This window comes from Syngnathus acus, chromosome 21 (genome assembly GCF_901709675.1).
Source record: "Syngnathus acus chromosome 21, fSynAcu1.2, whole genome shotgun sequence".
NCBI lineage: Eukaryota > Metazoa > Chordata > Actinopteri > Syngnathiformes > Syngnathidae > Syngnathus > Syngnathus acus.
This window is the reverse complement of record NC_051105.1, coordinates 13,690,581-13,702,870: the sequence shown is the minus strand read 5'-3', so window position 1 is coordinate 13,702,870 and position 12,290 is coordinate 13,690,581. Positions and strand designations below refer to the sequence as shown.

The following is a 12,290-nucleotide window of genomic DNA, read 5'->3' as shown; positions in this document are numbered from 1 at the left end:
GATCTCCAAACGTGCTGGGTGCCGTGTCCCTTGTTAAACAACGCTCTAGACTTTCTTGCTAAGTATCACATAATAATAATGATGAGTAAATAATCAGATACCTCTCGTGCATACACTCCAACAAACGTTAAGTAGATGTGAGATAACTTGCATGGTCCACTTAAACAAACATTGAGTAAATATGGGATAACTCTGCTCTGATTTTCAGATATCTGTCACCGTGTTGCCGTTTTGATTTCTTTATTACTTTATTTAGATGTATTCTTTCACTCATTCTTCAAGAGGATTTATTTGGTCAGAATGTTTGCCGTTTTATGTGATTTCGCCTCGTAATTATAAACATCTTTCATAAATCTGACCTGCAGCCGGTGAAGTGATGAAAACTGTTATTCGTAATAACAGTGTCATATTTAATGAGAATCGCTAATAGATTTTTGGTCAAATATATTTTTTTAATGCTGTTAATAAATGCATTTGTTTTCAAAAAGCTTTTTTTCAAATATCCATGCTTTACGCCTACTAAAGCCCAAAACCTTTTATGCAATGACCTTTACATGTCATTTATATTACTTCACACAAACACTACATCCATCTGTTCCTGATTCGGCCCCCCAGTGAAAATTTAGAACCCAATTCGGCCTGCAAGTCAAAAAGTTTGCCCACCCCTGAACTAGACAGTGGTCCGAGAGTCCTAAAGCTGCATAGGGCACAGAGCGGTATGCGTCCTTTATTACAGTGTAGCAGTAGTCTAGTGTCTGTGTCCCTCTGGTGGGACACGTTATGTGCTGTCTGTATTTGGGGAGTTCGTGTGCGAGGTTCGCTCTATTAAAATCACCCAGAACAATGAACAGTGAGTTTGGTAATTTTTTCTCCATGTCTGTTACCTGGTCGGCCAGCAGCTGCGTGGCTTCGATCGCACGTGCATGTGGTGGAATGTAAACAGCCGCCATAACGATCGAGGAGAACTCACGAGGTGAATAAAATGGCCGGCAGTTTATGAAAAGTGTGTCTTGGAGAGGGCTGCAAGACTCTTTCAACACTGACATTAGTACACCAACCTTCATTAATATGGAAACATAGACCACCTCCCTTTGATTTTCCCGTGAGCTCCGCGCTGCGATCTGCGCGTAGTAGCTGAAACCCAGTTAGCTCTACGGCGTGATGGTGGGTGCGTCCGTCAAGTCTCGTTTCGATGAAGCACAGGGTGGCGGATCTGCTAACGTCCGTGTTCCTTGAAATGAGAAGCAGCAGTTCGTCTATCTTGTTAGTGTGGTGAATTCTCTTCGATGGTCAGCTGGTCTTCCAAACAAAACGGGGAAAAAGTGGCTGGCTTGGGGAAGGAAAACTTCAGTCACACACGGCTGATTGGGGAAAGATTTTATTCAACCGATGTCAGAGAGAAGTTTCTCGCGCCCTAGCCAAGATGTCGAGTCTCTTTGTCCACTCTCGCCGTAAAACTTATACCCCCGCGCTTCCTTTCACTCGGGTGCGCGCACAGGGGGCTGTTGGGTGATCTATGACCCCCTAGTCAGCCTCCCTAACTCTACACCAGGGGTGGCCAACCCGCGGCTCGCGAGCCGCATGCGGCTCTTTGCCGGGTTTCATGCGGCTCCTTTACATTCGGCTCGCGAGCCGCATGCGGCTCCTTGCCGGGTTTCATGCGGCTCCTTTACATTCATATCAACATTTGTAGGTTTATTTGTTTGTTTGTTTTTGTGCGTGTTCGCTTCGCTTGAGTTCAATATGGTATTTTCGTCAAACGCTGCGTGTTCGCTTCGCTTGAGTTCAATATGGTATTTTCGTCAAACGCGCATGCGCATGAGGTGAAATCCCGCAAAGGAGGAGGGGCAAACCCATTCGGGGGGGGGGGGGATGTGGCTCTTTGCGGTACACAGTAAAAAAATGTGGTTCTTAGTCTCTGACTGGTTGGCCCCCCTGCTCTACACGGTGCATATCTTAGCAGTTGTTAATGGAAACCAGATGTGTCTGGTGCCAATGAGCCTACATTCCTGGACCCAAGCCCCAAACAATCCCACACGAACCTGACCCGAACATGACCCGGTCACACTTAGGCTTACTAGTGAGATATACATTGCATGATACCAGAATAAAAATTCACAACATTAGCCAGAGAGCAGACATTTACCAGATGAATTGATGGTAGGGGAGCACGGAACCCTCTCTGCCTCAACTTCACAAGGGCTCCAGCGCGCTTGCCACGCTGCAGTCTTCGGCATGCTAGCTTGTAGAGCGCCGCCGCTCCGGCTAAAATCTCCGTCAAACAGTCTGAGTCAGTGAAAACGGAGAGAAAGTATCAGGAGAAGACTCTCCAATGTTTAACAGTTCCTCTCTGGTAAAACCACAACTATGTGATTGTGTTTTTTTTTTTTTTAGAGCAGAACACAAGAACAACACTGGGGTGGGCAGCAGAAGACGCAAAAAACACACAAAATAACACAAAGCAGAGAGCGAGTCACCGAGGCGGCCATCCTCGGCGCCATCTTGTTAGGCGGTTCAGAAAATGGATGAATGAATTTGTGGTACCTGCACCACTCTTTGGTAGTTACTGGTTTAAACCATTAAAGAGCAAGCTATGATCCCCAAAGCGCTTAAGATACTTAGACCATTTCAAATGCTTTCAAATATACTGAAAATACAGTCAAACCTTGGTTTTCGAACGTCCCGGTTCTCGAACAAATCAGAATTCGAACAAAAAATTTGAGATATTTTTGCTTCGGTTGTCTTTTATGATATTGTAAGATGCTTTAGTTTTAGTAGTACAGGTAATAGAAATGAGGACATTTCATTTAAAACATCTGCGACTTATAGTCGGTGTGGCTCATAGTCAGGTGTGGTTTATAGTATATAAACAAAACAGGATTTTCTCCTAATTTTAGTTGGTCTGTTTTAAATCCAGGTGTGGCTCATAGTCAGGAAATTACGGGAGCTCAAACGTAAACACTAAATATGTTAACACAGGTGTCAAACTCAAGGGCCTGAGGCCAGATCTGTCACATAAGTTTTTTGGACCTTCAAAAGCAAATTACAGTCAAACCTCGGTTTTCGAACGTCCCGGTTCTCGAACAAATCGGAATTCGAACAAAAAATTGTAGATTTTTTTGCTTTGGTTGTCGAACATAATTCGGGGGTCGAACCTCACGAGATGAGAAAATCCGACCGCGCAGCCCGGATGCCGACTGACTCCATTCGTTATTGTATTTTCGTTACTTTGAGGATTGTATTAACCCCTAATCATGCCTCCAAATAAAGCAAGTGGGAGCAGTAAAGCCATCCTAAAACACAAAGACGCTCTTAAAGCAATGCGACAGTGAGCGCCCGGCGCGCTGCGGTTGCGCGATCGGACCAAATTAAGCTCCCTGCGCACTGAGATCCACTAAAATTTTGGAAAGTACATGAGGACTTTAAAAATCTTTTCAAAATTTCAGCGACGGCTCTGTCACAATAATGCGACCAGCACGGTGCAGTTGCGCGGTCGGCGCCGCGCTACTCTTGCGCGTTCGGCCATGCCCTGCGCGATCGGACAAAAATGCGCAAATGAAAAAATGCTTAAAGGCGTTTTTTTTGTCTTTGGAACGGATTACATTTTTTTCCATTATTTGTAATGGGAAAAATAGATTCGGAATCCGAACAATTCACTTCTCGAACCGCCTTCTGGAACGCATTGTGTTCGAAAACCGAGGTTTGACTAGTAGTTTGCCTAAAGAAAATGACTAGACGGGGTTTTCCGCAAATAATGGGATAGCCACCGTCAAAAAAGAAAATATGTGATCAAGGGAATTTGCAAATACCAAACTGCAAAGTGTACAGTCATTATTATATAGTCGTTACATTATATTTCTCCTAACTTACGAAAAATAACTGCTTTTTCTTTTTCAGGGAAAAAAAACAAACTCAAGCAAAATGATGACTCTGGTAAAGATGTGAAGACCACAGATCTTATTCACAAAGACATCACAAAGCCAAGAATAAAAAAAAGGAGGGCATGTCATGGGGATGATTTAAATGCCGGAGTGTCAAATATGGAGGGCACCAACGTTCCAAATCAAAGCAAGAGTCTGCTCAATGAGTCTGAAGATGATAAGGCAGCAAAACAGTCATCTGTTTCTGCCTCAGATAAAGCCAGCAAACTCAATTCTGGCATTTCCAACAAAAACAAATCAAAAAAGAAAAAAAAGAGAACATCAGGGGGTAAAGAAGAGTCAGAAAATGAGACACATACTCTGCAAAGGTTTGCATCACAAGTTAGGTGGATGGTGGATCCTGTTTCCTGTGAGATCACATTGAGTGAACCTGAGCTCCAGGTCTTAAACACTGCCAAGACAAAAGAGAGAGGTCTGAAGGGTCCGAAAGTCAATTCATTTGCAGCTTGTTCACAGCAAATTCCGTTTGATTCTCTCTCACTACCTTGTGATGATTCTGCTGATGTTGACACAGCACTCAAACTTGAAGATTTAGCTGAACTCACTGCCTTCCCTGAATGCAAAAGGGGAAAAAATGAAGCAGAGAAAGTAATGATTGCAAGTAAAAGTAATACCAATGAAAATGAATGTGCATCGAACCGTCAAATGGGAACTCTACTGAAGAAAAATAAACGAAGCTCTGCACAGGTGGAAGACGTTAGCAGCACGGAAAAGAACACCAAAGAGGCATACTATTCCCCAAAGAAGCTAAATAAGAAAAGAAAAATACCTGTGGTGCTTGAGTTTGAGGCTGCTGAGCTTGAGTTTGCTACACCAACCAGTGACATTGTAGACAGAGCACTGGGTGTCAAGAAGATAAAAGTGAGTATTAAAAAGGGCATGTTTTTAACATTGACATGATATTCATCTGTGAGCCTAGATCAGGGGTCACCAACACGTTGCCCGCGGGCACCAGGTCGCCCGTGAGGACCGCATGAGTCGCCCGCAGGACTGTTCTAAAATTAGCTGAAATAGCGGCACTTGTCAGTGAGCTGCATCTATTTATTTTACAGTCAAACCTCGGTTTTCGAACGTCCTGGTTCTCGAACAAATCGGAATTCGAATGAAAAATTCGAGATTCTTTTGCTTCAGTTGTCGAACAAGATTCGGAGGTCGAACCTCGCGAGATGAGCTGAAAGGATACAAGAAAACCCAACCGCGCGTCCCAGATGCCGACTGACTCCGTTCATTATTGTATTTTCGTTACTTTGAGGATTGTATTAACCTCTAATTATGCCTCCAAGGAAAGCAAGTGGGAGCAGTAAAGCCATCCTAAAACACAAAGATCCTCGCTTTTAAAGCAATGCGACAGTGAACGCCCGGTGCGCTGCCGTTGCGCGATCGGACAAAATTAAGCTCCCTGCGCACTTAGGTCGACTTAAATTTTGGAAAGTACATCAGGACTTTAAAAATATTTTTTAAATTTCAGCGACGGCTCTGTCACAATCATGCGACCAGCGCGGTGCAGTTGCACGGTGGGTAACACGTTACGGTTGCGCGTTCGGCGGTGCGCAGCAGTTGCGCGATCGGACAAATATGCGCGAATGAAAAAATGCTTAAAAAAGGCGGGTTTTTTTGTCTTGAAACGGATTAAAAAATTTTCCATTATTTGTAATGGGAAAAATAGATTCAGAATTCGACCGATTCGCTTCTCGAACCGCCTTCTGGAACGGATTGTGGTCAAAAACCAAGGTTTGACACTTACACGTGAACTAGAAATGACAATAATAACACAGTGAAAGCCAAATTGAGCAAATTGGCTATTTCAGAAGTCTGTGTCAAAGTGCCTTAATCAGTACCCAGGAAGTAGCTCTCGGTTTAAGAAAGGTTGGTGACCCCTGGCCTAGATCACATTCTTTCCATGCATATATGAAATGCTTCAATAAATAAAAGTCATGGTTCATCTACATCTACTACAAGCCAAGCCGAAGTTGATAAAGACGTCGTGTAATTTTGACTCATTTCAGAGAAGCGGCAAAGTTCCAACACCACTCATCTTCAGCACTGAAGCAAATTGCAAAAACCCAGTCTTTGGCAATGAGGTAATGTTGGTCTTCCGTCACAATAGGAAAGGTTGTAATAATTAGTCAAGATTACGATTTTAGAAATCTACTGTATAAATAGCTATACACTGTGTGTGTGCGTGAGTGTATGTATATGCATCCTACATGTATGTATAAAAATCAGAGAAACATACATTTATTGTGCTTTTTTTTTTTTTTGCTCCACAGATAGGTCATACTCCCACATCAGACAGCAAAAAGGTGACCTTCCATCTCAAGAATAATAAAACTGCTGGTAAGAAAATGTGAAAGTGTGTGGGCACGTGTACGCATATTAGTGTGCTCAAGTGATTAAAATTAATCTTATTAATCACAGAATTTGTAATTAATCTAATTCATCTTAATTTAATAATTAATTTTAATCTCATATGTGATAAATGTCCCCAATTACAGAATTTGTAATTAAGGACATTGTAGTGCATGACTAATCAGATGAATAGACCAAAAAGGGAGGATTCGAAATCCACATTTTTTATTGGTGAACTGTGCTTGATAAATGAAATCCAAAAGAAAAATGGTCAAGCATATTAGCAAACTAGTTTGGCCAGGTGCATTATTCAAAAATGCAGTTAAAAAACACTCAGATAAAATATAAAGCTGTATACAGCAATTCAAAATTCTCTCCTTCATTAGTTGCACTTCTGGCTCACACAGCCTGTTGTCACTCCAAATGTTTCTTTGATTTTGATCTTTTTTTATTCTTTTTCCAGTAGAAAACACTTTGTTTACTATGTACTGTACAACAAACCTTAATACTATTGTACTGTACTACCAGCTTGAAAATACAAACGTCTCTTTTGACGTAAACATTGAAAACATGACCCAAAAAACATGACGCGCATGAGTGACTCCCCCAGATGACTGAGGGGAAATGACTTCTCCCATAATGTACATAACTACCGTATTTTCCGGACTACAAGTCGCTCTGGAGTACAAGTCGCAACAGCCATAAAATGAATAATAAAGAAGAAGAAAAAACATATACTATAAGTCGCACCGGAGTACAAGTCGCATTTTCGGGGCAACTTTATTTGACAAAATCCATCACCAAGAACAGACATGGATAGGCAACAACAGGCTAAACGATACGGTATGGTAACTTTACATAAACACAAACAAGGAACTGAGAATGTGCCTGATGTAACATATTAACAATTATTCAAATAACTACAACATGAATAACATGTTTATCAAACCATCCGTGTCAGTCCAAATCATTGAATCCATCGAAATCTTTGTCCTTTGTGTCATTTGTAAACAACGCCGCTGCTGACTCCGGAAGTGTATGCGGCGCTGACGTCAGACTTGTCAGTTGCGATTCCAGTTATTCCACAGGCCTATATAACTTGTATATCAAATAACTATAACATAAATAACTATTTTATCGAATCGTCAGTGTCACTCCAAATCATTAAATCCATCGAAATCTTCGTCCTCTGCGTCACTTAAAATAAACGCCGCTGCTGACTCTGGAAGTACATGAGGCGCTGACGTCAGACTCATCCTGAGTTGCGGCTCCAATTATTCTACAGACCTATATAACTATATATAAACTATATATCAAATGAATATAACATAAATAACAATTTTATCGAACAATCCGTGTCACTCCAAATGATTAAATCCATCAAAATCTTCGTCCTCCGTATCACTTATAAACAACACCGCTGCTGACTCCGGAAGTACATGTGGCACTGAGGTCAGATTCATTGTCAGTTGCGATTCCAATTATTCCACAGGCCAAGTGCGCCTTCATGCGGTTTAAAGTGAAAATAACATGTGAAGTGATCAACTATACTAGTAAGTAATGTGTTAATGATCAAGTCATAATGTGTTAAAAATTTCACATATAAGTCTCTCCTGATTATAAATCGCACCCCCGGCCAAACTATGAAAAAAGCTGCCACCTATAGTCAGGAAAATACGGTATTTCATATTCCAAAATCAAAAATTTTTTGTTGTGTGCATGTTGGTGTGTTTTACCTTTTTTTTTAAATCTTATTTTGTTAGAAACACATCGCTTGGTAAAACTTTCACCACAACTGAAATAGGTGTGTTGATTGAGTTGTTGGCACATGTTGGCTTTAAACTACATTTTAGTGAGTGATGCCAACCGCCTTCTGCCATGAAGTGAAACATGATGTTTTATTAGAGTTACCTACGTATTGGTGGCCAGGCATTTCCTCAGAGTACAGACTGACATGCAGAGAGTGCTTACTTTAGGTGAGTGGTACAAACTCAGGGAGGCTATTGCAGCGCAACAAGTGACGAGGCACCGCAGGTTTGCGCATTGACTTGATACTCACGATAAACTGCGTTAATTTTGATAGCGTTTTTATTTGCAGCATGATTAATTTAAATAACGCATTAGTGACAGCCCTAAAGTATATATTTTTAGGCCTCAACACTATGCCAATTATTAATTATCCACTTTCAATAACAGTAGTTTATCACAATTAAAATAACGAAATTAACAAATCTTTAAAACTAAAAAAAAAATAACCTGACAAAATAACGGAGGGTGCTTTCTTTGAATATGCCCATACTCCACTAATAACTCTAATAGATTTTCAAAAAAAAATGAAAATGCACAAATCTTCCATCTTAAAGTTCTTAATGAAAAATTAGTCTTTTAAGCCCGTTCTGTTCTTTCCAGATCCAACAGCAACAGAAAATCTATATTAATACCTTTATTTGTATAGTACCTTGTAAAACAAAGCTACAGGGTGTTTCACAATAAAAACAGTCAGTCAACAAACTTAAACCTACGGTGGGATCCACACAAACAATAAACTATAGAAATGAATGGAGAAAATGAATGAAATAAACAATACAAACACAACAAATAGTAAGGATTTCCAGATTATATATTTTTTTCTCATGTCTACATCACAAAAAATCAATCAGCCACGGCAACAGGGCTTTGCAAAAACTCACAAACTTTGTAACAATGTCTACAAAGACAACAAAGACCTCACAGCGATCGCTTTTCAGGCCTTAATTTTATTTTCTACACAAACGATAGGGACTTTACAGAGATCGCCTTTCGGGCTCTAATAATAATTATTTCAACAGAAACAAAAGGGACCTTGCAGCCAAAACTTCTCTGCCCCTAATAATGATCTCTTCAAATCCAGTAGGGACCTCATAGCGATCGCTGCTCTGGCTAATAATTTTTACCTAACAAGCCAAGTTTGTCAGTGGAAGCCAAGTTTGTTTGTCAGTGGATAGTCTGCTTCATTGTTGCTTATTGTCATGTTGCAGAGTTCAGGAAGAATGATCGCAGCTTGTTATTAAGCCCAGAGGGGTTATCCAAAGTCCCTTTTGACCCAAAACAAAAACCCAAATCTGGGGTTTTAAAGTCTACTCCCATGCCACTTTACAACATCAAGAAGACTCCAAAGGCCAACAAGAAGAGGGTTTTGAGTACTCCAAAAAGTACGCCAAGAAGACGGCCTACTGCATCTGACTTTTTTTGAAATCCTAACCTTGAAATACTGTAGATACAAACTTTTTTTGTTTCTTCAACCTCAAATTGTAACTGCAGTCTTTTCACGTGAATGTGCAAATCAAACAGGCCAATTCCCCATGCTCTATATTTATGGTGCGATCATGTTGTGTGCTACTGCGACGTTAAAGAATATTGAATGGAAACAGACCATGTACATTTGACCATGACTTTTAGTATTAAATTAGTTCAGTCGTAAGTTGTTGTTTTTTACTTTGTACTTTAAAACATTTTATTCATCTGCATTTATTTGTCGTGTCCTGTTTTACGGTTCACAGTAGTCATTGGCATTATGTACGTATTTACAATTGTCAAAAACAATTGCGAAGTTGAAAAAATAGCAAATTTTAAGCTAAGCACAATATCAAGTCTTAGAGCTCCAGAAGTGTTTAATTTGAACTAATGTTTGTATAGCACATTCAGAATTCTGACGAATAAATGTTTATAAATAAATTTGTACTGGTCCACATTACTTAAGTCTGAATCATTGTTCCCAGAACTATGTGATGTTATCTGAGCGCATGTGATATAATTTCCAGTAGACAGCAAGTGGTAAAATGATTTTAAATGTGTTAATAGTACATGAAAAATAATGAGTATTCATTGGAGACCAAATATTAACTTTTTACTATTGTAAATGGATTTTTGCAATGAACGGGGGCTTTGAAGCCGGCCTATAATTACTACTGAGACACTCCAGGTCGAGGTTTGGTCGCTTAAGTATTGGTCGAATAATAGTGGTCTTAAAGGCTGTTGGCATAGTGCCTGACATGGGTGACAAATGGTATTTAAGAGGAAAGGTCCTAAAATCTGAAATAGTTTTAACAAGTTTGCCAGGAAGCGGGTTGTAAGTTGTGTGCTTTGCCACACTAACCAGTTGTGTAAGGCTTTCAAGGGCCACTTTTTAAAATGGGTCAAGTCTGTCAGATGATGTCAGCCTTAATATGAAATTCAGTAGGCCTAATCACAGGTTTTGACTGGGTTTTAGGAGCGGTGTCCATAATCTCATCCCTTATTAGCTGAATCTTCTGAGTAAAAAAAATGCATGAAATCGTCGGCTGATTGAGGAGCGTTACTGGAGGTTGGCTGCAATATGGTTAGGCACAATATGAAGTAAGTATTATGGGTTATTTTTATTGAGACCAATAATTCTGGATAAATCATTCATTATTATAATATAAAACCCAAATTGACCCACCTTCCAGGGTCCAATTTTAATCCCAGCAGTTTTTGGGGTGTACTGTCTGGGAGAGAGAGAACTCATCGTGGTTCATTTTCCACTTCCAGTGCTTTCTAGTCAAACGTCTTTATTACTGATATTTCCATGTTTTCCATGCAACCTTACTTGCTCGTGTAGCTTTGCGTCTCACTGTACATTTCAAGAAGCACGGATGAATCCGTCTTGGCTTCTGACACACTTGCCTGTGCAACCGGTGAAAACGCACGCAGATGTGACCCATTGAAGTTTGAGGATACCTGGACCCGTTGTAACTGCATCTGAGGCAGTATTTCAGCTCAAAGTATTTTTGTTCTGGCCTATTAATGGTGATCAATGAGGCGGAACATTTCTCTGTGTCGTTTCACACGGACCCGTCTTAGTGACGGACCACCAGCAAAATCTCCGCTAGAAAAGGCTAGTTTTTCTAAGCTTTTGACTAGCCAAGTTATAGTTATAAGTTTCTTAAGCCTTATTAACCACCTCTCACGCCTGTATATGCAGCTAATAAGTTCTCACGGTCTGTCAAGGTCTGTCAAGGTCTGTCTAAGTCTGCCAAGTCAAGATAAACAGATCAGTAACAAAAAGAACTCGAAGCTGTCTTTTATATACGAGAGGGAGTTATAGTGAGAACTTACTGCTTCAGAAGACAGCAGTGAGCAACATAAACCAAGTAAGATGTCTGAGTGGCAGAAAGCATGAAAGTGTGCAGGGCGCAGACTCGCAGCCACAAGTGACTGATGGCACATTGGTCAGCAACCCGACTACCTCAGAAGAGCCACGACTAGGCCAAAGAGTCCGCAATAGGACAGAAAAGGGTCAAGAACTGCACGGTGAGCAATAAAGAAGAGTTGCACATCGTTTCAGTGTGTGCTATGACAAGTGGAAGGATGCAATTAAAGTGGCCAAACAAGCGCTTCGTGGAGACACTAGAACAGGGGTCACCAACCCGGTGCCCGCGGGCACCAGGTCGCCCGTGGCGACCACATCAGTCGCCCGCAGCGACCACATCAGTCGGCCATAGGCCAGTTCTAAAAATAGTTTACAGTACACTGGTGAAGAGCATGCAATGCCAGGCTTCCCACTAACATTAATGTTCAGTGTCTTCACATAGAATATCATTAATAAAAATATAAAATTAAAGGTACACTGTGTAACTTTGTTATTTCAGAAGTGTATTATCAAAGTGGTCGCCCTTTGCATTATTCGGTGCCCTTGAAGTAGCTCCCAACTTCAAAAAGGTTGGTGACCCCTGCACTAGAAGGTACTCAGATGAGCAGCTGAATGAATATATCACTCAAGTATGCAATGCATCTAAGAGGCTGAATGATGTGTATTATGAGTGGAGACGCATTGATGTTCCTGACAATGAAACACGTCGTAGAGCTGACACCTGTGAAGTAGTGACAGGGACGATTGTCAAGGAAGCGATGGACCTTCTAGACAAAAGGGCTAAAAGTCAAAGGCCTGAAAAACAAATACTTGACAGGCTGTCCGTAGCCTCACATGAGACAAGCACTACC

The 12,290-nt window shown here is 40.9% G+C and overlaps 1 long non-coding RNA gene across 1 annotated transcript; it reads left to right on the top strand.

Moving 5' to 3' along the window:
* The first annotated feature begins 4,880 nt into the window (after positions 1 to 4,880).
* Positions 4,881 to 11,914, top strand: LOC119139732. The gene is made up of 3 exons (XR_005101431.1): positions 4,881 to 4,903; positions 5,546 to 5,549; positions 11,770 to 11,914. It is a non-coding gene; the product is annotated as an uncharacterized LOC119139732 (long non-coding RNA).
* The last annotated feature ends 376 nt before the right edge of the window (positions 11,915 to 12,290 follow it).